A 27,532-nucleotide genomic window follows, 5' to 3' on the forward strand; every position below is an offset into this window, starting at 1 on the left:
TGCTTGTCGAAACTGTTAGAGGAAAAGAAGAAATATCTGAAGTGTATGATCCCCTTCCTAAAGAATAAGGAACATGGGGAGTTCTACGAGAAAAAAAAACGATCTCCTAATCAAGATGAACATTTCGAAAAGTAAATTTTCCCTAAAATCTTTTTTTATATAGATAGATTTTTTTTTAGTTCGTGCTAATATGACTTTGTGTTTTTTTCATAAGAGTTCCATTGAAATTTTTTTTTTTTTTTTCGTTTTGTTTGTGTTCCTTAAGCATTGTATATGTTAGAGGTTGTGGCACTTATAACATATGTTACAGATCATAGAACTTAAAACAGACCAGATTTTACGACTGAAACCAGGCATAAGAGTAGGACTGGAGCCAAGGTCTCGGGGTCCAAGTATCCGTGGTGGCCATCTTGGATGACCATTACTTTTGACCTTTGACCTATGGGGTCATCTTGGTTTACTTCATTTCCAAAGGCCATCAAGGTTACATAATTTCCATCTTGGATTATATCATTTCCGGATGCCATTTTGGAATAAAACATTCCACACCTGAAAGTTGCACTTTTCGTAATGATGACATTGCTATAGAGCATGCCACTTATTACCATGTTACTTATCGTTACACTGGAATTGTTATCGAACGCCCCACTTTTGATGTTGCTAATTTCATTACAGTGGCATCGCCATATTAATTTATTCTGCTGGAAGCAGCTGTCTTGGGTTTCTATTATCATGGTGGAGGCAGCCTTGTTTTCATCTGTTCAATGTATGTATCTGGTGTTGGTTCCTAAAGTACGCTAGTGTCGCTCTTCATAATGCATGTAAGATCGATGTTATAATTTTCACCAGTGTTGCTACGAACCTTATAGACCACGAAAAAAACACAATTTTTTAAAAAATCAACAATTTCTCAAAAATCCATTAATTTTTCAAACACCTCAAGAATTTAAATATATACACCATTTTTTTTCATGATGATGGATGTGCCTGCCATTTTTTTTCTTAAAAATTAATAATGTATATAATTTAAATCCATATTTCCAAATTCCATAGTTCCAAAAATGTTTTCATAAATCAAATTAATCGTTTCATGATGCAAACTAGATTCAGTTAGTAAACATGTGGCTGCAACAATATATAGAAGTTCTGGGATATATGATTTATGCCTTGACGTGCCAAAAATGTAGATATATAGTTCAAAATTATAGCAAAAAGTATACAGCTAGTGTTTGTTTAACGTAGCTCTCCATATTCGATGTTTTTGGCAAAATTTTATTTGCGAAATTCATTTAAATCGATTAAATAAATAGTGGAAAAATTGTATTATATTATCGATAAACAATTTCAACATAAATTGTTAATTAGAAATTTATGTGCGGTACACATTTTTATATTATGCGTTTTTGTTTTGAAAAAATATTAATTGGTTATTTAGAGCCTAAGAAATGTGGTTATGTTTGCTAATTTCGATCAGATTTGTTATCTAAAAACTAAGAAATATCTATATATATGAAATGACATTAAATTAGAATCGTGAAAATGATATATTTTATTAAAAATTGGCATATTTTTTCGAATTATCTATACACATAGAATTTCGTCATTATATACTTGAAATATAATTCAGGAACATTTTATTTATCTTAATTTTTTTTTAAGTGAAAAGTATTTTGCAAGTTATTGCTGTGTGTCATTTTAGCTTAAGTAAATTGATATTGTTTGCAAACCAATTCCGTTCAAATAGGATAGGGTTATAAAATCACTTATATAAAAAATAAATAATATATAACGAGAAAAAGTAAAATACAGTACTCTATAAAAAAAAACGAGTTTGGCGCATAGTTTGAATCCTCGATAAAAATGTTGCGTAAATATATGAAATCTTATTTTAAACCTTAATAGGCTCATAACTTACTTTTAAATGCGTGTTCTGCGATTTATTTCTGAAATTTTCATTTAGGAACTGGGGAAAGTTCTAGTTCTTGCGATCCAACATAAACCAAAAAAACAAAACCTAATATAGCTGTGGGAAAACATCAAGTTAAAAAATTCATCGAAATCGGTCTAGCATACAAACATAGATATTAAGTTGATCTCATACTTATTTCTATAAAAAAATTTATTAATGTGCACTTCTTACAGCTAATCTTGTTTTATTTTTAAAAACAGTTTATTCTCATATATAATTTTGAATAATTTAGCTTTAAAATTAAATATGTTATTGCAGGCAACAAAAAACAAACAATATACCACCTTTGAATGTCTGAACCATTTCTGCAGCTTAGTAAACCACTAGTCGTTGGTAAAAAAAATTGGTTGTCTGTAAAGTCGGTTTGCGGACGATAGTTTAACGTGACAACGTCATAACAAAACATTGATGAAATGATTGATCCAGAAGAAAAGGAAATATATTCGGCCTGAGACTGAGCCGTAATAGGTTTTTGCAACCAAACCTTTTAGGCATTAAAAATATTATATTCTTTGAGGAAGAAATTTGTTTTAATTTTTCTACCTTTTGTATGATAAAATCTACCTCTGCATACTTTCATGAATAAAATTGAATCAATTTTATTGAATTATCACTATTTTGTATGGATACAAAGAAGGAGTGAAATGAAATGTACAATTTAATTGATAAATTTACTTTTATTTGCATTCATTAATTCAAATATATTTATTACTTTTGAAGTGTCGCGCGCGCCTTATTTATTTTTACAAATACAAAAAAAATTCGCAGCGACCGGGATTCGAACCCTCATCCTTTGGATTGGTAGTCAATCAATTTTTAATTTAATAGGTTTTTATTCATACATATTGACACTTTACAGGTTTTGGACATTTTTTGGAATGGCACTCCAGAACGCAGTGCTATTTTGCCAAAGTTACAATGATTCATATTATTTACAGTATTGGTTTGGAAAAAAAGGAAAATTTTTTTAAACCTTTTGATTGGTTATTTGGAGTCTTCGTTGGCTCTATGTCTTTTTCTTGACGTTCAACACTTTTTAGTATACATTATTTACACAACAATTTACATTACAACTATATACATTATGGAGCACTATTGCTTTGAATTATTTCACTTACGACACTGTGGTGGGCGTTTGTATTTGGTCACTGCATTGGCACTTTGGTTGGTGTCCGTTGCTAGTGGTTAACTGTTGCTGCCCAGTCAGGGTGGCCTGCCTGGGTGGTAGTTAGTTATTAGTTTATGGGGGTGTGGCTGTGTTATGTTGTGTTTGCCAATGTTTTGAATGAGTATTGACGGGTGTTGTGAGATTTTTTGAAAGAATTTGTCTGCGTACTGAGTGATGAGTTCTCTGGGTGGTTGAATGTTTGCGAGTGCGTGCAGCTGAATGTTGGTTACATGTCTGTATTTACCGAGTGTTGATCTGAGAAGTTTGTTAAAGCATGTGGTTATTGGGTGGAGCCGGATGTCGGGAACGTGTGCAAAGATTACTGAAGCATAGAGCAGCATGGGGACAATGTACGCCTTGAAGAGGCGCACTCTGTCCTGGTCTGGTAGGGGGCTATGTGGGCGGAGAATGGAGGAGAGCGAATTAAATACGCGGTAGGCCCGGGCAGTGGCAGATGAGAAGTGCGGTGAAAAGCACAGTGTGCGTTCCAGTGTTACACCGAGGTATTTCACTGAATCGCTCCACTTTATCACTGCGCCTCCCACAAACAGTGCAGGGGGCAGACCGGGGCGTCGTCTGGTGAAGAAGATGGCTTCTGTTATGGTGGGATTGGGAAGTATGCCCCATGACATGAAATAATTATTAACTAGGTTGATGGCCGCGGTAAGCCTGGCTTTAATTTGAATGGGATCATGATGTGTTACCATCAGCGCGGTATCGTCCGCGTACATGACTATCGTGCAGTCTGGGGGCTCCGGGATGTCATGGCAGTAAAGAGAAAAGAGAAGAGGAGAAAGCATGGACCCTTGTGAATGTGTGGGCTTCCAGGAATGAGTGGAGGATGAATCGGAGTGCCGGATTGAATCCCAAAAAGGCCAGCTTGAGGATAAGGGCTTCGTGGTTAACTGAATCGAATGCGCGACTTATATCTAGCAACAGCATGCCAGTATGAACTCGTTGGGTGAAGTTGAGGGTGATCTTGTCGGTGACGTGAGCTAGTGCATGTTGGGTTGATAGGTGACGTCGGAAACCAAACTGTAACTCTGGCAGCGGTTGTAGGCGTGCTACTTCCGCTTCCAACCTGGCCAGCACATTATGCTCTGCCACTTTAGAGATAATAGAGAGCAGATATATGGGGCGATACGAAGCTGGCAGGTTGGCAGCACCTTTACCCTTGTAAATTGTTACAACTGTAGCCTCACGCCATGAGTGTGGATAATGACCTGTGGTAAGAATGCAGTTTACAATGTTGGTGAAATAGATGAGCGCTTTACGTGAGATGGATTCGAGCAGTCGTGGGGTGATGCTATCTGGGCCTGGAGCCGCATTGGACTTAACACGTTTTATCTCCATAATTTCTTTGGGTTTGGTCAGTTTGATGTCTCCCGGGGCTGGTTGGGGTGGTGGGAGGTAGTGGGTGGGCAGCTTTGAGAGATGGGGTGGAATGGGTGCGGGTGTGAATGATTTTGCAAAGTGGTCAGCCATGTACTCCACCCTGTCAGTCGCTGACTCCGCCACGCCGCCGTCCACTTCAAAAGGCGTAATCGCCGACCTGGCTGAGCGGAGACTGTGCGCGAAGTGCCAGACAGAACCATTTGCAAATGACAATGCGCGAAGTTTTTTGGCTTCGTTAATCACAGACCATTCAGCAACAACCACTCTGCACTGCCTAGATCGCATTGAAGATGTCCCTGTCCGGCTGCATGCGTGTGCGCTGCCATCGACTTCGAGCCTTGTTGCGGGATGTACCTAATGAGCTGTTTGATATGATTGGGGAATGGGAGGCCAAAATGGTGTGGTTTGACCTGGGGGATATGCAGTGAAGCTGAGGTGATTATGGTGTCAGCAAAGTGAAGAACTTGTTGTTCAAGTTCCTCCTTTGTGCAGGGCTTCCATTGCAGATCTAGCTGCTGGTCCATAGCTGTTCGATACTGTTTCCAGTCAGCTAGTTTTTAATCATAGATGTGTGTGGTAGTAGTGGTGGTGACTGTAGTGTCTATGGTCCCCAGGACAGGGGAGTGGTCTGAGGTCAGATCAGTGCAGACCGTAAGGCAGTTGACTCTGGGTAGGCTTGTGCTTATCACCAGGTCAAGTACACTGGGGCTGCCAGTGTGGGAGTGAGGGTGGTAGGTAAATGTATCAGGGGCATGGAGTATTAAAGGTGTTTTAATCAGGTATTTGCATAAGGCAATACCTCTGTAATTGTTCCTGAGGCAGCCCCAGGATGTGTGTCTGGTGTTATAATCGCCTGCTATGATTACGGTGTGACGCCTGTGACGGCGTCACAAATAAATTTTTTTTTGTTTTGATCGTGTCCGCGCGTTGTCGGAAGGTGTGACTTATCGCGCCACCTATTAGTGTTTTGGGTCGAGAGTTGTACACTAGCTACGGGCTAATCCGTGTAGCGCTGCCGGCGGTGACTGTTGGAATTAGCTACCGCGCATGCGCGGTAAGCGACGAGTCAAGCACAGCGCTGGACAGAGAGAAATTGGGAGTGACTCGTGAGTTAGCAGTGGGGCCAGATGGTCAGTGTGGGTCTATGATAGGTACCTCCGGTGAATAATGCACATCGCGACTTCAAGAAATGATTTTCACTTTACTTGATTTATGTGTAATTAGTGGACAGGAGAAGAGAGATTTCAGCGTGTATATGCTGGACAAAGCAACGCGAGGCTCGTGCGGGGAAATGAAGTGTAGTTAACCCCCAGTGGAGGCCTCTATCGCCGAGGATAATATTAGCATAGACCCGGGCTACTTACGAGCAGAAGAAAAGCAGCTACGATTGAGCTGTGGGAAAAAAAAAAAAATTTGTAACAAGATAATTGTGGTACCTTCTTTTCTAAATTCGAGGAAGCATCGGGGCGTGCGAGAAAATTATTTTAAGAAGTTATAAAAAAAAATATTTATGTAATCAATTTTTTTGGAGTTCGACACGACATGGAGGGTTGTGGAATGAGCGAGAAGGTGTGAGACTAGTCTACCGAGTCAACTTGAGCAGCTGGCACAGGAGGAGGACAACATTTTATAAACTTAAATTTGGTCTACTATGTGATTTTTCCTGTTTATTGCGGATGAAGAGAATAGATCGTCTCGACGGATTAATTTATTTTTGGAATTGAAATTTGGGAAGAAATGAAGTTTCGTCGGTAGCTGAGCGAAGGAAATTCCACGAAGTTTAAATAGTTCGTCGTATGGAATGCAGCTGGTTCGAGAGTCGGTGGTTGCAGTCGGCGTCCCAGCTGTCCAATTAATGGTGGTGTAGTGATATTTTCTTTTAAATGGCCTTTTTAAATTATTTATATTGTGCGTCGTCCTGTTCCCGATAGCAACTGATGGGGTGAGTCTTGAAAAGTATATTTCCTTGGGTGCTTTTGGATAGTGAAGAGCTACTAAGAAGTTGAGATAATGAACACAATTTGCCTAAGGGTGTTAGTTCTATAATTTGTTTTGGTGATTTAATTTTGCCAGAAATATTTTAGGCATTTTATTGTTTGCATGCTGCCCGCCTCCGTAGGTTGGAGAAAAAGCCTGCAGTAGGTGATTAGTGAGATTATAATTTTGTTATATTGTTTTTATTATATTTTTTAATTATATAAATTTTTTTATAGAATTATATATTTATATTGCTGATATCTTGAGTGGTACAAATTATTATCATATATGTTTTATTAGATGTTAAATGTATGAGAGTTAAAATATTCTATTCATGCTCATTTGAGGCTGCCATCTGTGATTGATGAAATTAGGAAATCTTTATTATCATAATTGTCTTTTATATAAAATTTTATAAAACTATATACTCATAATGTTGGTAGAGTACCGTAATTAAATTATTGTTTAGAGTGTCGGGACTTGCTATAGGAGAGCTCTCGGGGTAGGATAAACGAAATATAATATTTTAAAATTTTTGTTAGGTAATTTGTTTTTTTGTATTTGGTGTATGAAGATGGACTAAGAGTTCATGAACTTGTGGTGAATTTGTGGTGAAGCCTGTGAACCCACGCAACCAAAAAGAAAAATATACCCACCTCTATTAAAGTTTCTGTCTTGTACCTGAATTTTGAGATTTTTAAGGTTATTCTGATTGTTGTAGTAAAGTTTTTTTTTTTTTTGCATTTGAGCGCTGTTGAGATGCGCATATACCAAGTTGTTTGCTAAATAATGAAAATATATTTATACCACTGAGCTCTGCTCTTTGTTTTGTTTAACGTAACCTTTTCTTTCCCTTTGATTTTGTACCCTTGGGCCAATTGTTAGGCCAGGTTCTCCCTGCTGTAAGGGTAATAGGTAGAGAAGGGTTACAGGCTGCGCCACTCTGCTTCAGAGCAGTAGTCTTAGTGGTGAACATTTTGTGTATTTCTGTGACCTACGGGTGTGGGTATTCATAGCATTCGCCATGCCTACTGCGTGGATTCAGAAGTTAAGCAAGGCTGAGCTTAAGGTAAATTTGACAGCTGCGGGTTTTGATGTTGATGAGTCAGAAGATATGGATTCACTGAGGAAAAAGTTTGTTAATTATTTAAAGGGAAATAAGGGGGAGCAGGATGAAGGAGACAGGGGTGGCAGGTCCATGAGAGGGGACGCAAATTTGGCGTTAGCATTATCATCCATGAAAAATATTCCTTCCTTGCATAGTTACGAGCCAACCACCATTTTGCAGTTCATCATAGAGGTGGATAAGATGAAGCGCAGTCTATTATGGGAGTCGGACGTAGATCTGCTTCAAGGTCTATTATCCAAATGTTCCGGTTTAGTACTGGAGTTGATGCTAGAAGGGGTCGAGAAGAAAGAGTCTTGGAATGAGGTGAAGAGTAGGTTATGGAGGGTGATGTGTCCTGTAAGAGAAAAAGAAGATCTCATCAACCGTTGCATCCATCGCTTTCAACGCAAGGGGGAGCGCATGGTTGAGTACATCCAATCTCTTAAAGAAAATGCTACAGCCTTGGGGGTGAGTAGGAGTACTGAGGATCTCATCGCGTGGGTTATAGATAATATGGATCCAGGGGTGCGGCCACAGTGTGCTTTCCTCAATCGCCCAAGAAATGATGAGGAATTGGGATCCTGGGCCATACAAGTCGACAACCTGGTGTATACGTGTAGGGTCTATGGTGAGCAAACTGGTGGAATGAATGAGGGAAGGGTTCCATCCACAAGAGATGTTAGGAGTGCTCAGGAAAGTGTTGCTGGGTATCCAAAAAGGGAAATTTGTAGTAATTGCTATAAACTGGGGCATTCTTTGAGGGACTGTTGGAATCGTAAACGTGAAACTAAGAGCTGTTTTTATTGTGGAAAAATGGGGCATCTGGTTAGGGATTGTCGGATTAAGTCTGCTGATGAGAGGATGAGAAGGGACGGAGAGGTGAAGAGAGACTTTCGGGGTGGACAAGAGGGGCAAGTAGTAAAGGGGTGGCAAAATCGAAATGTAAGGGAGCCAAGTAAAGCACAGAAAACTTCGGAGAAGGAGGATGGAGGACAAGTCGCCGTAATTAAAGCTAAGTCTGGGGGGAAAAGGTATAGAAGTTTTTGGGTAGATATTCAAGTGGGTGAGAATAAGTTCCAAGCTATGGTAGACACAGGGGCTAGTGCCAGCTTTGTCAGCCAACATTTTGTCAGCAAACTTGTGGGGATGATGCCGGAATTGAAGACCCGGGTGCAAGTGGGAAAGGGGTTCGAGTTGCAGGTTGCAAATGGGGAAAGTTATCAAGTCAAGGTTTTCTTTTTAATGCATTTTAAAATCGCGAAATTCTCTTGGACACGGAGGTTTTGGGTTCTCCCTGAATTGATTAGTGATGTGATCTTGGGACTAGATTTTCTTGAAGAGACTCGAGCGATTCTCAACTGCGGCAACCACCAGCTCACATTTGATTTTGATAAGGATTTCGTTATAGAGGTCGTGGAGAAGAGGTCCAAGAAAGAAAATTGTTCTCGAATACAGGTCGAGGAGGGAAGGTTGAGTCAGAAACAGTGGCGTCTCGTCAGGGCAAGCAAGGCAAGCAGTGCTTGCCCAGGCAGTTTGCAGACAATGTATTTTTTAAATAAATATTTTATTCAGAATAGTATTTTACTTTGGCTCGTGCAGTTAGGTGTATGTATTTTTTACATTATCTTCTTGGGACCCAATACTGTGCGCTGTGCGCTATAAGAAAAGAACTCGTCGACACACAAAACATGCTGTTTTAGAAGAGTTGCTAGGTTTAGAAGCGCTGGCAGGACCGCTTTCAGCAGGAAGGCTGCCGCAGTAGTTTCCTTTCGGGAGGGGGGGGTGGCATGGTACAAAGGTTCAGGGAGGGGATTGGCTGTAAAAACACGTGGTAGAAGCTACGAAGGTAGAGCTTTCTTGCCGAATTGAAGCGAACATGGCCGAAGCAGACGATGAAATTTTTCCGCCGACTGCTTCGGCTATGTCCGCCACAGTTCGGCAGGGCAGGTGGCGACGTCGCGTTTCAGTCGGCGGTCGTCTCTCGGGGCGCGCGCATCTCTCCCGCGGGCTGTTGGCTGGCAGTGCGTGGGGGATTTGTGGGCGTACGATGATACTACACTCCCACTTAGTATATAAATAATGTAGAGTAGGTATTTTATTATCAGAATAATGTATGCCAAACATTATTATTTTTCAAAAATAGTTTATAATTTTAAAAAAATGTCAATTTTTCTACCTGTGGAATAGTCAATGTTCAGTTAAGAAACTACTTAAATAGCACCCTTTTGTACTCTCTGAAATCCATATTTTCCCGGGGGAGGGCCCCCGGACCCCATACCCCCCTCCACCGTGTTTTGGGGTGAACGGAGTTGTTGCTTTCCCTCATGTAAACCTCACGCCTCGCCACTGGTCAGAAACAAGAACAGCAAATCCAGAGAGTTATTGAGGCTTTTCCTGATGTTCTAACTTCAAGGCTAGGAAAGTGTGAATTACTACCATACCAAATTAAAGTCAGCGACGAAGAACCCGTGAAATGCAAACCATACCAGTGTTCTCCTCCTAAGTTGTTGGCTTTTAAAGAAATAATCCGTGATTTGGAAGAACAGAAAATCATCAAACGAACTTTATCTCCGTATGCATCGCCTGCCTTCTTGGTCAAGAAGAAAGAGCCTGGAAAGTACAGACTCGTCCTCGACTACCGGCTCCTGAATCGAAATATTAAGGTGGACCCGTTCCCATTGCCCAACATCGAAGTTCTATTCCAGTATCTCAGTAAAGGGAGATACTTTACAGTTTTTGATTTAAACTCTGTCTTCCATCAATGTGTTTTGGATAAAGCAAGCTGTAAGTATACAGGATTCGTCACTCCATGGGGACACTATGAATGGGAAAGGGTGCCTTTTGGCGTAAATTTCGGGGGACAGTGCCTCTCGAGAATTCTGCATTCCTTGCTAGAGGAGTACCAGTTTGACTTTCTTGTATCTTTTCTAGACGATATTTTGGTATTTTCGGAGACCTTTGAACAGCATTTGATCCATGTAGAGAAGGTATTGAAGAAGTTAAGGTTTGCCGGATTTACAGTCAACCCCGAGAAGGTAGTTTGGGCCAAACAACAGGTGAGGTTCCTGGGATTTCTCGTGACAGGTGGTAACCTGGTGATGGATCCGGAAAAGATAGGGCCGATCATAAATTTTCCTGTTCCCAAGAATGTGAAAGGGGTGATGCGTTTTGTGGGAATGCTAGGATATTTTTCGAAATTTATTTCAAACTATGCGGAACGATGTGCTCCCTTAAACTCATTAAAGAAAAAAGATGTTGATTTTGTGTGGGGTAGTGAACAGCAAAAGGCTTTTGAGGATTTGAAGTACGCTATTTCGCATCCTCCAGTTCTCAGACTGCCTGATTTCGACCAGACTTTCACGCTTCAAGTAGACGCTAGTAGCTTAGCATTAGGGGCGGTATTGTTGCAAGGAGAGAATGGAAATTTAAGACCAGTTGCCTATGCTGGAAGAGCGTTGAACAGGTGCGAACAGATGTATAGTAGCTATGAAAAAGAAGCTCTTGCGTGCATTTTCGGAATGGAACGTTTTTCAAACTATCTCGAACATACAGAGTTTCACTTGCTTACAGATAATCAAGCGCTTACCTGGTTATTCTCACACCCCAGACAGCTGGGTAAAGTTGGGCGCTGGATTATGCGGTTATCCAGGTTCCGGTTTAAGATCGCACACGTCAAGGGTAGTAACAACGGAGTAGCCGATGCAATTTCACGGATGTATGATCTAGGGGAGTTCAAAGTTGAGACAAAGGGGGAACAGGAAGGAGAAGTAGAGAAAGCCTGTGCAGTCTGGGAAAAGGAGCAGCAGAAGCAAGAAGAGGGTAGGTGCTTGGCAATTCATACTATTCCCCAGTCCTTTGTGGATATAGCTAGATGGCAACAGGAGGATGATGAAGGCCGAGAGTTGAGATCAAAAATAGAGAAGGGAGAAACAAATGATTACATTTTACAGAGAGACATCATCCACCATGTGAATAGGAAAGGGAAGAAGAGTGTATGGGCACCTAGGGTTATTAGGGAAATGCTTCTTCGTTATTTTCATGATTCCGTGGTGGGAGCGCACATGGGAATTAAAAAGACTGAGAGCAAGATTAGGCAAGAGTTTTTCTGGGACGATATGCACGAGGAGGTGAGGAAGTATGTGAAGGAATGTAAACACTGCCAGTTAGCTAAACAACCGCTAAATAGCAAGGTAGGGCAGTACTCCGTGCAAACCCCTCGAAGAGTTTGGGAACGGGTGTTTATCAACATATTTGGTCCCCTTCCTAGGTCTAGCAAAGGGATGAACTGCATACTTATTCTGGTGGATGCTTTTTCTCGGTTCGTGATCCTGTTAGCATTAAGAGACATGAAGGCCATTTCGGTCAGTACTAAGTTGGAAAATGAGGTATGGAAAATTTTTGGGAGTCCGGAGATCCTCGTTTCAGATAATGCTACATACTTCACCTCTTCAACTATGAGAAATATGTGTTTCCGATGGGGGATAAAGCAGGTGCACACAAGCCCCTACTATCCTTGTCCAAATCTGGTAGAGAGGGTGAACAAGACGGTGAAAGTGGCGCTGACCATTTTCCACCATAGAAATCAAAGAGCCTGGGATTCAGAGTTGTCTTCTCTTAATGTTGCCCTGAACTCTGTAATACATGGTGCTACGAGTAAATCGCCCAGTTTGGTGATGTTTGGGCGGCAGTTGCCAGACCCCTTGTTGAGTATCTGGGGAATTCCCCCAGAGTGTTTGGAAAGTTCAGGAAAGGAGTTGGAAGAGATCTGGATGGAAACGGATCAGGCTCTAGAGAAGGCGCGCGCTGTGATGGCGAAGAAGTATAACAAAGAAAGGATAGAGTCAGAAATCAAGAAAGGCGATTTAGTGGTATGCAGGAAGGTCGTGTTAAGTAAAAAGGTTGATTTTATTAGCAGTAAGTTGAGCCCTGCTTATGATGGTCCTTACCGCGTGCTTTCTTTCCTTACGCCGGTCACTGTGAGCTTGGGAGATCCTGATAAGGGGTTCATTATAAAGAAGGCACATGTTTCTGCAGTGAAAAAGTTTGTCTCTTCTCAGTAACCAAATTGATTGTCTATGTTTAGGATTCTTGCTTTTGTATCCTATGGTTTGTTGTTAGGTTAGGGTTTTTCTTCTGAAGTTTCTCAGCAGTCGTTCTCCTCTCCTAGTGAGTGAGTATTCTTCTGGTTGTTGAAGGTGTTTGTATGTGGTGTTTTCCTTCTCTTTTTGTCCCGCCGGGGGGGGGGGGGGGGGGGGCGGTTTAGGAGGGGTGGCTGTGACGCCTGTGACGGCGTCACAAATAAATTTTTTTTTTGTTTTGATCGTGTCCGCGCGTTGTCGGAAGGTGTGACTTATCGCGCCACCTATTAGTGTTTTGGGTCGAGAGTTGTACACTAGCTACGGGCTAATCCGTGTAGCGCTGCCGGCGGTGACTGTTGGAATTAGCTACCGCGCATGCGCGGTAAGCGACGAGTCAAGCACAGCGCTGGACAGAGAGAAATTGGGAGTGACTCGTGAGTTAGCAGTGGGGCCAGATGGTCAGTGTGGGTCTATGATAGGTACCTCCGGTGAATAATGCACATCGCGACTTCAAGAAATGATTTTCACTTTACTTGATTTATGTGTAATTAGTGGACAGGAGAAGAGAGATTTCAGCGTGTATATGCTGGACAAAGCAACGCGAGGCTCGTGCGGGGAAATGAAGTGTAGTTAACCCCCAGTGGAGGCCTCTATCGCCGAGGATAATATTAGCATAGACCCGGGCTACTTACGAGCAGAAGAAAAGCAGCTACGATTGAGCTGTGGGAAAAAAAAAAAAAAAATTTGTAACAAGATAATTGTGGTACCTTCTTTTCTAAATTCGAGGAAGCATCGGGGCGTGCGAGAAAATTATTTTAAGAAGTTATAAAAAAAAAATATTTATGTAATCAATTTTTTTGGAGTTCGACACGACATGGAGGGTTGTGGAATGAGCGAGAAGGTGTGAGACTAGTCTACCGAGTCAACTTGAGCAGCTGGCACAGGAGGAGGACAACATTTTATAAACTTAAATTTGGTCTACTATGTGATTTTTCCTGTTTATTGCGGATGAAGAGAATAGATCGTCTCGACGGATTAATTTATTTTTGGAATTGAAATTTGGGAAGAAATGAAGTTTCGTCGGTAGCTGAGCGAAGGAAATTCCACGAAGTTTAAATAGTTCGTCGTATGGAATGCAGCTGGTTCGAGAGTCGGTGGTTGCAGTCGGCGTCCCAGCTGTCCAGTTAATGGTGGTGTAGTGATATTTTCTTTTAAATGGCCTTTTTAAATTATTTATATTGTGCGTCGTCCTGTTCCCGATGGCAACTGATGGGGTGAGTCTTGAAAAGTATATTTCCTTGGGTGCTTTTGGATAGTGAAGAGCTACTAAGAAGTTGAGATAATGAACACAATTTGCCTAAGGGTGTTAGTTCTATAATTTGTTTTGGTGATTTAATTTTGCCAGAAATATTTTAGGCATTTTATTGTTTGCATGCTGCCCGCCTCCGTAGGTTGGAGAAAGAGCCTGCAGTAGGTGATTAGTGAGATTATAATTTTGTTATATTGTTTTTATTATATTTTTTAATTATATAAATTTTTTTATAGAATTATATATTTATATTGCTGATATCTTGAGTGGTACAAATTATTATCATATATGTTTTATTAGATGTTAAATGTATGAGAGTTAAAATATTCTATTCATGCTCATTTGAGGCTGCCATCTGTGATTGATGAAATTAGGAAATCTTTATTATCATAATTGTCTTTTATATAAAATTTTATAAAACTATATACTCATAATGTTGGTAGAGTACCGTAATTAAATTATTGTTTAGAGTGTCGGGACTTTCTATAGGAGAGCTCTCGGGGTAGGATAAACGAAATATAATATTTTAAAATTTTTGTTAGGTAATTTGTTTTTTTGTATTTGGTGTATGAAGATGGACTAAGAGTTCATGAACTTGTGGTGAATTTGTGGTGAAGCCTGTGAACCCACGCAACCAAAAAGAAAAATATACCCACCTCTATTAAAGTTTTTGTCTTGTACCTGAATTTTGAGATTTTTAAGGTTATTCTGATTGTTGTAGTAAAGCTTTTTTTTTTTTTGCATTTGAGCGCTGTTGAGATGCGCATATACCAAGTTGTTTGCTAAATAATGAAAATATATTTATACCACTGAGCTCTGCTCTTTGTTTTGTTTAACGTAACCTTTTCTTTCCCTTTGATTTTGTACCCTTGGGCCAATTGTTAGGCCAGGTTCTCCCTGCTGTAAGGGTAATAGGTAGAGAAGGGTTACAACGGGTGAGTCCAGATGTCGGAGGATGTTAAGATCCTCCTTCGGGAATGGAGTGGGTGGTGGAATTTAGAGAGATACAGCTGTGAAAGGTGTGGGATTAGTATGCAGTCTGACTGTTACCGCTTCCACATACTGCAGTTGTGGAAGCTGCCGCCTGTGGTGTGACAAAGCTTGACGCACTAGAAGGGCCGCACCTCCCTGTACGCCGTCCAACCTGTCAGCTAGATGCACCACATACCCTGGTACAGTGAAAGAAACACCAGTACTTAGCCAGGTCTCTGCCAGGAACACCATGTCTGGTTTATGAATTGAAATGAAATGATTGAACTCGGCAGTTTTATTGAAAATGCTGTTGATATTCCAGACAACAATTTTAAGGGAAGGCATCAGCAAAGGCTTGGAACACAGTACTAATCACTGCGCACTTCTCATCGTAGGCCTGCGCATTTTTTAATTTTCTCATGGCATCTAAGATAAAGGGAACCCATTTCATAATATTAAGTTCCTTGACCAGCTTTATCAGTTCTGGTAATTCACTAAAAGGGTTGGGTTCCTAGTTAGTTGATTGAGTGTTAGTTGGAGGAGTACTCTGGCTGCTTTTGCGGGGCACAAGGTTTAGTGGTACGCAGGTGTCTCGGGTTGAGCGCTGTGGTACCGGTGTATGTGGCAATTGTTGAGTCGATTGTGTGGGTGTTTGCTGTTTGAAAGTCTTAAGAGTGGATGCAAAGGTTGATTTTGGTGGTTTCAGTGAGGGGAAGGTGGCAGAGTTTGCAGACAGTTGGGTGGGTTGTTGATTTACCTTCTGTTGTGATGCCAGCATTGCCAGCCTGACTGGGCAGTCTCTGGCCGCTGTGTGGTGGGCGGTGGTCTGCAGTTCGTGTTAATGGCAGTTCACACAGAGCGGCGTGCCTTCTTTGCTTCTTGTGCATTCTGTTGAGGGGTGTGACCCCAGCGCTGGCAGTTTACACACTGCTGGATCTCTTGGTGGCCCATGTAGGCCTCGAACTTTACTTCAACATGGTCTATGCGGTGTGCTCCCAGGACCGTGTTGAGAGGAACATTGCCATTTAGAATGATGAGGAAGAGTGGGACGGGGATATTCTCACCCTCTGGTGTACGTTTGTACATCCTCTTAATAAATGACACCTCTAGACCTTTGGCCTGCAGATGCTCCACCAGTTCATCGGTGTTGTGGTCTGCATCTAGCCCGCGCACTACAAACCGGATGTTGCGCTGGTGGGGGTGAGGATGCATGTAGATTTCAAAGTTTTTGTCCTTTAGACACTTGTGTGCTATTGCGTGGTCAGTGGGGTTTTCTGTTTTTATTTTTATCTGGTATCAGGTTGCGCTGATGCTAAAGTCCTTCTGAAGTATGTTCTTAAGATGTTGTCTGTGAGTGTTGAATGCCTGGTTCATTCCGGTCTTCACTGTGATTGGAGGCATCTTTAGTTTAATTGGTGTCCTGTCCAGGTTGATTATTGGCTTTCTTAGTGGTGGTTGTGGCATTTGACTCGTAGCAGTATGTGTTGGCTGTACGTCTTCTTCTAGGGTGGTTACAGGTTCTGCGACATCATCCTGCAGTGGGGCGAATCTATTGTCATGGAATTTGCCCGATTTCGCCTTCGGAGAATTTTCATATTTGGTGGGTGAGTGCTGGTGAATGAGCGTTTTGTCCCACTCATTACCGTAAGCCATCCTTCTTCACTCTCCATAGGAGTGGAGGATGGTGTCACAGGTTCAGATTGGTGCTGGATGTCTTGGTCACTTCTGGGGGAAGCAGGTGTCTGATGCTCTTCGGTGGAGCACACAAAATATTTGTAAAAGTCATCTTCGCACATAATTTCCGGAATGTCCTCACATTTGCCAAAGAATTTGGGTTTGAATGCGTTTTTGTCTGTTATGTTAAATGGATGCACAGATAAATCATCGTTCTCAATTTTTCTCATGTGCACATGCAACATTATGGATTTATTTTCGTGTGTGCCAACATGAAATAGGTTGTTAAAGTAACCATACACTGAATTATCGTCGACAACTCTCCTAATTGCAGGGCAATACAGTTTATATAGATTTTCTTCATTGGGCATCTTCTTGCTAGAATTATAATCTTGGTAAAACAATTCGGAAGCCATGTTTGTTTCCGTACTTATTGTGAATGGTTTATTGTCCTGAAGAGCTCTTATTTGTGATTTAATTCGGTTGTCCGAAATATTTTTTTGAGGTATGGCTTCCGTGCAAGTATGGGGTGCTCCCGTAAACATTTCTGTGTTGAGCTGACATATAGGAACACACCCTCCCAAATGTTCATCGCTATGGTGTGTGAGCTCTATGATATCAATGTTTACATTTGCATTGAGACTCAAACACTGTGAATCTTTGGTGGTGGCATTGTTTTTATACATACAACGAACAAAATAGAAAATTATATACACAAATTAGTTTATTTCTCGGCCAGGCCGCATCTCACCTTTATTTGTGCGCATGTAGTATTTGTTGTAGCACACGAATTGCACACGAAATTACCACTGGCGGCACTTTAAACACTTATTCGGGCGAAAAGAGCAGCACCAATTTTCGCGCGCATAGATAGCTGATTGGTAGTCAGCGATGCTAACCGCACGGCCACGAGGCCACATTGAAAATAATTGTTTCAGATGTTATATATATTTATACAAATTTTGTTTTGTGTTGTGAAAGTTTTAAAAACGTATGTAGTCCGCCATATGTATTTCTTATAGTAGTAGGCGGGAAATTAAAAATATATTGTCGGCTGCAAATCTGTGGATGATCGTTAAATTACATCATATTAATAATTCAAACGACGTGTAGCATGTCTGCTACAGCTCTGGCCTGGATAAGGTTTATGTTGGCAGAAATGGTAGATTTTTTTATAGTTATTTTTTGGCCTGCCTGGTAATAGAAGTTATTTTGATTTACGTTTGTTATATTTGGTTTAACGTAAAAAATATATGAAACTGTAATTTTTATTTAGTCTTCTTAATTTGTTAATTTTAATGGACTTTAGTTATTATATTGGTCTGGAAGGTTCGAGAGTATCATCGATTGTATCGCTCCGCGGCGAACGCACGTGGCGGAAGAGCTGTGTGTCTGACGTCAGCGGACATATGGAGTGGGTGTGACGTCAGGGGAGGAGTGATCGGGAGTCGGCCTGTGGGCCTAGCCGGCGGCGGACGTGTCTGAAATAAAGCGGGTTGGCCGTGGTGATGCTTCCACTACGAAGCGATTATGAACGGCTTGCCCTTTAAACGGTTGGGGAAGCCGTATACGTAGGACGTGAGTGAGCGATGAAGAGGTTGGTGAATATCGCGAGCATGTTTTAAGGAGGAAATACGTGCGTCGACGACACCTCCGAACCAGCTTGACGGGAACTCGTCGCAGCAGAAAATCGCAACTACGGCAACGTCTAATGGTGATGGTTTGCCATCATTTTACGCTCGTGAGTAAGTGAGTGTACCAGGTGACCGGACTTCTCGACGTGGAAAGCAAGTAAGTGCCAGCCATGCCACCGCCCCATTGACCCTTTTTAGTCGCAGCAAGAAATGATAAAGCGTGGATTTTCCAAATTTCATTAACTTACTACGCAATCTGATTGTGTCAGCAGTTGGTTACTTTTCCGCGCGCAAAAAAAACTATACTCCACAGACGTTGAAGTGAAAAGACCGTCAGCGTTAGACAATGACTTAAACTGTGAAAGGCCTTTTGGTTTTAAGCCAAAATTTTGGAACTAGATAAATTTTTAAGATATTTATCGGGATGTTAATATGTGTTAATATGTTGTTACATTACGCTTATCAGATGCAAAAGTTTATCCTTTAATATTTATAGTTGTACTATGCCTGGCGCGTCAGAGGTTGTTTTAATATGTTATATATATATATATATATATATATATATATATATAGTAAATATTTTTTTGGGGTAATTATATTAATTCTTCGGAGCTCCGAAGTATAAGATCAGAGTATACCGTTGGTAGTAATTGTTGAAGTATTTTGTGTATAGTTTAATAGAAATTTCTTATTATAATACAGTATGTATTGGAAGTGGTTCGCGCCGATTTGTGAGAAATCCTTTTATGATATACTTATCTAACTATTAAATGGTGCCATATAAATTTCTCATTTTTTTTATAACTTGCTGTCCCCTCTCACTGTTCATAATCTTACTAGTAGTGTTGTTGTGTCTGCTATCTGTTTGGATTCAAATATTTTTTTTGGGGGTTTTCCTGCGCTCGCGGTACGAGTCATTAGAGCCTTTGTACGGTGTGGCGAGGCGCGGGAGTTGTACGTGTTGGCTAGGGTCAGGGCCAAAACGTCACAGACGAAAATATGATTGAAAAGTCAAATCGATTGTTGTTCCAATCGAGTGGAAGAGAGATGCCACGCATGCGTACAATGAGCATAACAGGACACATCCGTAGTGGGACATCCATAGTGGGACAATGTGCGTTACGGGACACTTTTTCGTGCGTGCAGCCGGCGTTCATCGATTTATTAGACGTCATGTCAAAAAAAATTAATTTTTAAGTTGACATTATACCTCAAAAATAAAATAATTCTTAGATTTTATGTATCTAATATGGTTTTTACTTTTTTCTCTTTCCTCCACTTTGATAATCTCAATGATTCGATGAAATGAAGATGTTGATGTGTTAAATTCACGAAATTAACTAAGTACGGGTTACCGTCTTGACATTGAGTTCATGTCTGACAGATAATGGGTGGGGAAGTGTGATTGAACGGCTTCTCAGTGTATAAGTAGATTTGTAACATGCTGTCGCTTACGCAACATCCGTCACGTTTGCCACTTCGCCAGGGGCTCGATTCTTAAACGCATTAGCCTCGCCTTGTGACTCCCGCGCGCGATAATCAGTCTTCCTGCAGTACCTCTGTATCCTCATGTGCTGACTCCCGCCTGCTTGTCCTAGCCTCCCAGCTCTGCGGGCTAGCGTTCTTCTCTGATTTACACACGAGCCGAAGCAGTCAAGATGGCGGGCTCGCGCGTGTGGCAGCACGCGTTTTTGGATATCGGGAAACGTACTAAAAATATTGGTGTGTCAAATAAAATGTGTCATACTGAAACTGCCCTTAAAATATGTTTTAAACTTGAAGAATTTAACTATGATAGAACGGCAACTTTAAGAATTCGTGATTAAACTACTTAGCTTTAATTTTTTATTAGGTAATGTTTTAAAGTTGTTGGCTATGTGTGTGTGTAGGACAACGGTAAAGTGCGTGGTGCCCATGAACGAAATATGAAGACCAACAAGAAGTTTTTTAGTTTCTGTCATTGCATTTAACATTTTTTGTTTCTATGTCTTTATTATTGCATTATATATACTTTACCTAATGCAAAAATATTATTATTAACAATGTGTAGTATTTTTCACTTATTGCTCCAATAACTTTTAATGCATATTTCTGCCCGTTTGTTCTGTTATCTCATAACAGTTAGGCCTACTTAAATTTTTAAAAATTGATTTGAAATAAACAATGAAAACGAAAGTAATTAAAACTTTATAACTTTGTATTAACTTAGTAACTGAAAGACATTTGCAAGGAAGTCAATATCCATACTTATGTTATTTATGTTAAAACCATTGATAGAAATGAGAGGTGTATTTCTTTCACGTAGGAATTTAGTTAATGATGATGACTTCACTTATTCTTAACTTAGCTTGTTAAAAGTTATTACTTCAAAAAATAAATTGTTTATTACAATTTATCATAAAGTTTCTTAAGTTATTCAACATTATGGTAAACTAACACAAAATTACCTATTAAAAGTTAGGCTATGACTCGTTGGCAATTTGAACTATTAGATGAACACATTTTTTTTTACTGTGGACGCGTGGACTATCACTATGAATTGAATGCGCGTTATTATACGATTATGTATTTTCACAAGTTTCCTACATTAAAATCAAACCCAAATTCTTGTAGGTATATACTTCTTAAAATAATATTAGATGAATATAATTCTAGCTTAGCCCATCAAGAAGGAAAAATTATTCTCACTTGTCCAGAGCTGAACAGAATTTTTTTCAATTGATGTCACTTAAGTTGCATTAATTTTTGCAAGTGACGTTCAGAATAAAATTATTAAAAAAATTAATTCCGCGTAAAATTGTATTAGAAGCACTGCCTTACTTTTTTTATTTTCAGTATTTTTGGTTAAATTGAAGCAATTTCTATCCGGATATACAGCCAGTATACAACATCAAATTTAACAAAGAAAAAAGTTGTATAAACATTACAAAATACGTTTTCTCATTTTGGCTTTTTTGCATAATAACTTCCTTGCTATGTCAAAAAAGAGGTTTTATGTTTTTAAAAAAATGTTTTAACTAGCTTTATCCTTCTGAAGCTCTATATACATGGTGCAACATAAATTCATGAAATTAGATACACAAAAAAATTAATGTTGTTTATACGTAAGTGCAATTTTTATACTATAATATTCATTTATATAAAAAAAATTATCTGTGACGGGATTTAATCCCAATCAAAAAGAACGCCTTAAGCAAATGGAGGCGCACGCTTCGCCAATTGCGCCATCAAAGTTCAACACGAAGTTTTGAGAGATTGTTGGAAATCTATATAGCAGGAAGGCCAAATTTTTAACGTATTTTCAAATTTGTGATTACTCCTCTCTATAACTATTTAAGTTTACAATTTGTATTCTAGAATAGCTTTGCTACTAAAAACTTTCATTTCGCACACCAATTAGATTGTTGACGACTTCGGTTCGGCGGTAGCGATGACGGGTTCTCATTGTGGTATTCTCAGAAGCCACAGGCGGGGTTAGACCGCAGCTCGTCGCTCATGACAACAGTTCGTCAATTTCCAAGCTCCTGTGCACGAGGCTACAATCACTCGCCACATTAACTAACTAGAAAGACCGCGCAGGCACTGTCACTAATGAACACAGCTTCGCAACTGGGGAGCTTGTAAATTGATACTCTGGTTGTATAGAGCGCCCGTGGCTTGTCACTAGTATTAGAGAATACTACTACACGGCCCGCAGGCAGGAAACCCGACAACACACCCTACCACCTACTCGCTGTGATAATTTCAGAATCGAGCCCCAGGTCACCTTGGTGAGCGGGGGGGGGGGGCGGTAAATGACCAAATCTTTTTTTTTTTTAGTTTGGCTCGTTAGTAATTTTTGATCCAACTAGCCAACCATCCCCTCGTCAGTGACATATTGTTACTTAAATGTCGTATTAATTGACACATACGATGACTTATGAAAAATTTGACTGATAAAGACCTACACAAATTTACACCCGTGCCTTATTCAGGACTCGAACCTGCAACCTCTCGCACCGGAAACCGGCGAGCTTGAAATAACCCCACGGAAGTCGTCTGTACCACGCTAGCCCGCGATTTCAGTAAAATATTTATATCAAGGAATATAATTCATAGATGCAGTGGTATTCTGCTAGTTGAGCTGTGTTCATTGTTGTGGTATTAAATATATTATTCATGTTGCTTTCCTGATAATATGAACATTCGGATCGGCTTTCAACAGTCTTTCCTATGAATAACTACGACAGTCTATTTCAAATGAAAACTTGTTAGGACAATATATTTCAAAGTAAAGCGCTTTCTAAACTGAATTTAAAAGAGCTCACAATATCAAACACACCGTTAGAATATTAGATAGTATATTGTTACTCAGTTTACTTACCTCTTGTTCTGTAGCTGACTTCTGGAGCTAGAAGTGAATCTCGAATGCGCTCCAGATATCACACAGACAGTGGCAGTAGGACTACCGTTAAAGATAACGAATTAGAAATAGTCCAGTACAACAAAACACAGTTAGTTCTCTTCAAGCTCGCATGTGAGGGTCAATATTGTACTGAAGCCACTCTTATCAGCAAGCAAACATCCGAAGAAGGTTAAAGGGGAAACACACATAATATGTGGCCTGTCTGAGCGACCAGACAGATAAATATTTGCAAACTGCAAAATCTTTTTTTTTTTTTTAGTCCAACAAAACCAAAAAAAATCAGTAGGGTAATTAATCAACAAACTATTCAGCAAAATCTATAACCTCTCTTTTCTAAAATAGCAAAAATAATTGATTTGTCACAAAATCATGAATTTTTTTTTAGATAAAAATGTAATCTGTTTGTAATAAATATTTTCCTAAAATTACATGCAATTGTATTATTTCATTAACTTTGTTATTTAACCTAGCACATACATATTAATTACCTCTACAGAAAGTATTATTTCATAGTTTTTTATTCTTAATGTTAATTTTATCCCCCACAAAATATCAGGTGTTTATTTTGCAAGTCGAGTCACAGAGATTCTTATTATAGTTCTTAAGCTAATTTCGGCAGACTTGTCGTAAATATCATACAAAAAAATTTCGATCACAATAGCTGGTTATATTATTTTCAAAATGCATTTGACGAATACATGACAGCAGTTGGAGGAGCTAGATGATTCTGGAGCATACCTAGGGACAGGGGGGAAGCGGGATTATGATCAGTGGGATAAATGCCCCAAAACTGGGGTGTTGAACCCGATATTCAGTTGGTGGATAAGCAAGTGCCATATGGGTATTTAAACTGTGCAATGTTGGTCTTCATGGAACAAATAATTAAATATTTTTTTATTAGTTTATATTTTAGCAATTGTTAAATTTAAGTAAACTGTCATTCTTTGTGCATGTAAACATCTAAGCTATCGGTTTACGGCATTTGAAAGGTGTAATTTCATGAAAATAAAACGGAATAAGGACAAAGATTGAGAACTCATGTGCAGCAATATAAGTAGGAGGAAGGAAGAACACCCATGACAACTGGGATGGGGGGGGGGGGGGATATAGACAAACAAGTCTGCATGAGTACTTGACTACGAAGCTACTCGACTACAAGGCTCCAATTGCCACATCTGTCTTCGTCGGAATTTTTTTCTTTTGCTCCAACTGCACCATCAGCATTGTGTTATAAGATTACAAGGCTACTTGCTTACGTAGCTTCAAGTCTACGAGGCTCCATTGCATCATGACTACGTGACTACGAGTCATGAGGTTACGAGACTATGCTATTGCGACTCTTCAAGGTTACGTGATCGCGAGGCTATAGGACTGTGTAGCTTCCAGAACGCATGGTTACGAGACTGCATGATTAATTGGCCGCGTGGCTACGAAAATTCATGACTCTAACTGACTACTATAGCACCATTCAGTGGTGAGAGTTAATTTATCTCATGCAAAGGTACTTGTTGCAAGTAGTTCCGCTTTTCATGAACAGATGACGCGAATTGTTGCTTGCAGGTAAATAATATTTATTTCTTTGCTGCATGACTAATTGGCCGCGTGGCTACGAAACTATATGTCTCTGACTACAATAGCATCATTCAGTGGACTACGTAACTGCGAAGCTACAGAGCTACGAAGCTTCTAGAACACGAGTTTACGTAACTGCGAGGATAGAGAACTACAAGTCTGTATGAGTATTTGACTACGAAGCTACTCGACTACAAGGCTCCAATTGCTGTTTCTGTCTTCGTCAGAATTTTCTCTTTTGCTCCAACTGCACCATCAGTATTATGTTATAAGATTACAAGGACACTTGCTTACGTAGCTTCAAGTCTACGAGACTCCAGTGCATCATGACTACGAGACTACGGGCCATGAGGTTACGAGACTATGCGATTGCAAGTCTTCAAGGTTACGAGACTGCATGACTAATTGGCCGCGTGGCTACGAAACTTCATGTCTCTAACTGACTACAATATTCAGTGGTGAGAGTTAATTGATCTCATGCAAAGGTACATGTTGCAAGTAGTTCCGCTTTTCAACATCAGATGTCGCCACGTGTTGCTTGCAGGTAAATAATATTTATTTCTTTTATGCGTGATGCGGGATGATCAATATCGATCGCATAAGAAGGATGGCTACGATAGTCTCCAAGGAGAAGGAAGTTCGTCCTTCCTGTTAGTGCTTCTCAGATTTCTCACGGTCCGCCATCTTGGATTGTGACATCACGGCTGCCATCTTGAATGGGTGTAACCTTGACCTTTGACCGAAACCACAGGAATGATCGCAAGCACACGGAAAAAAAACCATCAAAATATTGATAAGAATAATCACGATCACACGGAGAAAACCAGCATAATATTGGCAAGAATAATCAGGAGCACACGGAGAAAACCATCATAACATCGACATGGATAATCGGGAGTACACGGAGAAAACCACCACACATTTTCTTTCATAACATAAAATTAAATGAAAATTTAAAAAATTAAAAATAAAAAAAATTACAAAAATACATAAAATTCTGGCTTGCACTAGAACTCTATCTTTGCTCATCAATGAGAAGTTCTCTATCCTCGCAGTCGCGTAAACTCTTGTTCTAGAAGCTTCGTAGCTCTGTAGCCTCGCAGTCTCGTAAACTTTAAGATTCGTTGTCACGTAGTCTCGTAACATCATGGCTCGTAGTCGTGTAGTCTTGATGTCTTGGGACCTCGTAGAATTGTAGCTACGTATCCAAGTAGCCTCGTATACTTGAAGCTACGTAAACCAGTAGTCATGTAATCTAATAACATAATGCTGGAGTAGTTGGAGCCGAGTAGACTTGAATTCTTGTAGCTTCAAAGACATGTAGGTGCTTCCAAATGAGCTGCCTTTTTGTTGGCGGTGCTTCCAAATGTGCTGCCTTTTCGTTGACGGTGCTTCCTTTTTGTTGATTGTGCGTAGTATAAAATGTAGTGACTGAATATTTACTAGTTCAAAACCTCTTGGTGTTACTAAAATATTTTTCAAGGTCACTTGGTCTTTTAGTATGTCTAAAACATGTCACGATGGACAAATTGAATATAATTAGCTAACGACGAAGAAGGTCATGCGGCCCTGAAATGACTAGCCTATACGTCTCATATTGACATGACTCGGTCTCATGGTCTGAAGACAATTGGCCTGTATGTGTGACTTTGTACATGAACGGCTTATATGTTATTCAGATTATTGAAAAATTAGACTTTCATGTTAGGCTAATCGGCACTGTACCGTATTTAATTCGTTGGTCAGGTATATTGTCTTGAGTTGTTTTTCGTAGAGTGAATGATTAATAAACTCCGCGAAAGGTAATGGAAAACAGAACCTAAAATTTATTAAATAATTAGTTACAACTGTCACTGGTCAAGAATCTAACCGTGGACAGGAATCCATCGATTCAATTTGTATATTAATAATTGATTTTTTTCGGAGACTTTTGGAATTTTTCCCGCATTTCTAGCTAAATAATTACATTATTTCAAGATGGCGCCGAAATTTCAAGATAGCGGGCACCACAGTAATAATAATTACTGCACTGTAGCAGGTTAGAATAAAACTAGCATGATGGTAAGACGAGTACACACAATATGGTGTCCTCCAGCAGACGAAAACATGATGGTGGCAATGACCACTAGCAGGTGGTAGCTCCTGGTAGCATGTACTGAACATAAAATGACGGATCCATGATGGACATCAAGGTAAAAGTCAAAGATCAAGGTCAATGTCAAATTTCAAGATCAAGGTCAAAGTTCAAGGCCAATGTCAAATTTCAAGGTCAAAGTTCGAGGTCAAGGTCAAAGTTAAAGGTAAATGACAATGTTCAATGCCAACAGACGAGGTTAAAGGTATGGTAAACAGAAAATTATACTATCATGTCGTTAGCACACTCTAGCAGACGAAAACAAGATGACGGTCTCCAGCGGACGAAAACAAGATGGCGGACATGACGTCATACCATTTGACATTATATATACCTTGGTATTGGTGCTAGGTCAGTTTGTAGGTGGCTTCTGTGTAGGAAGGATCTGGTTATTTTTTTTTTGCCTTCACTGGTTTCGAACCAAGGACGGGAATCGAAATAATCAATCAGAATTCTAATTAGTTAATTTCTTGATGAATTTTGAACTTTTTTCATTAAAATCGGATAATAAATAAAGATTTTCAAGATGGCGGCCATAACGATAAATTCAACATTAATAGGATCCAATATGTCAGTCGTAACGTAAAGTGTAAGGATGGCATCGTACTCAACCAAGATGGCGGGCGTAACGTAACATGCAACATTTATATAATCCAAGATTGCGACCGAAACGATGAGTTCAACAGTGGTTTTTAAGATTTTTATAATTTAATTAGATTATTTAATTTTTTTAATGATTTTTTAATTTTTTCCCGATTTTATAACATAAAAATTGCTGATTTTAAAGGTTGCGGGCGTAACGGAAATTGCAACGGTGACGTCATAATCCAAGATGGCGGTTCTGTCTCGAATAGGTAAAGCTATTATTACTTAAAATTAAAAAAAATTTCAAGTCCGAATATGAAAGGTTATTTTTATATATACCTTATTTAATTCTCAGTCTAGTAAATGTATCGATGGCCGTGCGTTTAAAGGCGTATGTTTTCCAAACTAAAGATCAGAGCTTCGATGGTTCGAATCACAGCGCTACCAATGTATTTTGCATAAAAATTAAATTAATATGATGATAAGGACAATAATAGCTTTGGATGGTAATGGAACATCGACCATATGTGATGTGACAGAGCGACGCTGGCG

General features: G+C 39.8%; 1 protein-coding gene across 2 annotated transcripts in view; it reads right to left on the reverse strand.

The window, feature by feature from the left end:
• The window catches only part of LOC134535791 (uncharacterized), a 443,681-nt gene that overhangs the window by 293,351 nt on the left and 122,798 nt on the right, over positions 1-27,532 (reverse strand). The window contains exon 1 of one of the 2 annotated variants that reach the window (XM_063375066.1): positions 22,648-22,837. The exons of the other annotated variant lie outside the window; for it this stretch is intronic. The gene's annotated coding sequence lies outside the window, so the exon portion shown is untranslated. Of the gene's footprint in view, positions 1-22,647; positions 22,838-27,532 lie in introns of those variants that run through there. 2 annotated transcript variants of the gene reach the window in all.

This window comes from Bacillus rossius, chromosome 10, assembly GCF_032445375.1.
Source record: "Bacillus rossius redtenbacheri isolate Brsri chromosome 10, Brsri_v3, whole genome shotgun sequence".
Taxonomy (NCBI): domain Eukaryota; kingdom Metazoa; phylum Arthropoda; class Insecta; order Phasmatodea; family Bacillidae; genus Bacillus; species Bacillus rossius.